This window comes from Myotis brandtii, unplaced genomic scaffold, assembly GCF_000412655.1.
Source record: "Myotis brandtii unplaced genomic scaffold, ASM41265v1 scaffold68, whole genome shotgun sequence".
NCBI classification, from domain to species: Eukaryota; Metazoa; Chordata; class Mammalia; order Chiroptera; family Vespertilionidae; genus Myotis; species Myotis brandtii.
Window position 1 is genome coordinate 1,415,690 of NW_005370657.1, and position 743 is coordinate 1,416,432.

The window sequence follows — 743 nt, forward strand, 5'->3', positions numbered from 1 at the left end:
GCTGTGTCTCCAGGGTCCTGTCCCCCCTCGTTCTGTATCAGGCACTTTATTGCTGGGCCTCAGCGGGGTGGGTTTGCCCCTTGCTCTTCTGAAGCCTGGAAGGGAAGACCAGAGGGCTTCCTGGAGGAGGCTGCGGAATGGGAGGGGCCAGGTAGAGGAGAAGGAGGCCGGCACAAGCCATTGCACATGGGGTGGGGAGTGGGGGCTGGTGACTCCCCCAGACTTGGTTTTGTAATGATTTGTACAGGAATAAATGCACTTAAGCTCCAGCTCCAGCTCCCGTGTGTCCCCGTCGAGCTGGGCTCTCTGGCCCTGGGCTCTGGGCCGCCTTGGGACAGGGCCCAGGCCCTCCAGGTGGGGAGCTCACCCACAAGCAGGACAGCCAGCTTTTTCAGCTGGCCAGTGAGTCATGCACTTTGCAGCTGGGGCGGAGAGCTGGCAGCTCAGCGGGTTGGGGAGGTGCGGGTTTCCCAAGCCAAGCCCATCTGGCTTTTTCAGTCCTGCCTCCCCCTGCTTCTGCGACCTTGGGTAAGTCACTTGCCCTCTCCGAGCCCAGTTCCAGGACCACACACTGCTCCAAGGAGCTCAGGCCCTAGGGAGGCCACCCTGGGAGTAAGGGCTCCAAAGACAATGATCTAGGCGTCATGAGAGGGCTTTAGGGTGGGTGACATGCTTCTGAGGACTGGGAGATGAGGAAGAGTCCTGCAGAGTTTGGGGCAAGAGTTTCTGGGGGTGGGGGTGAG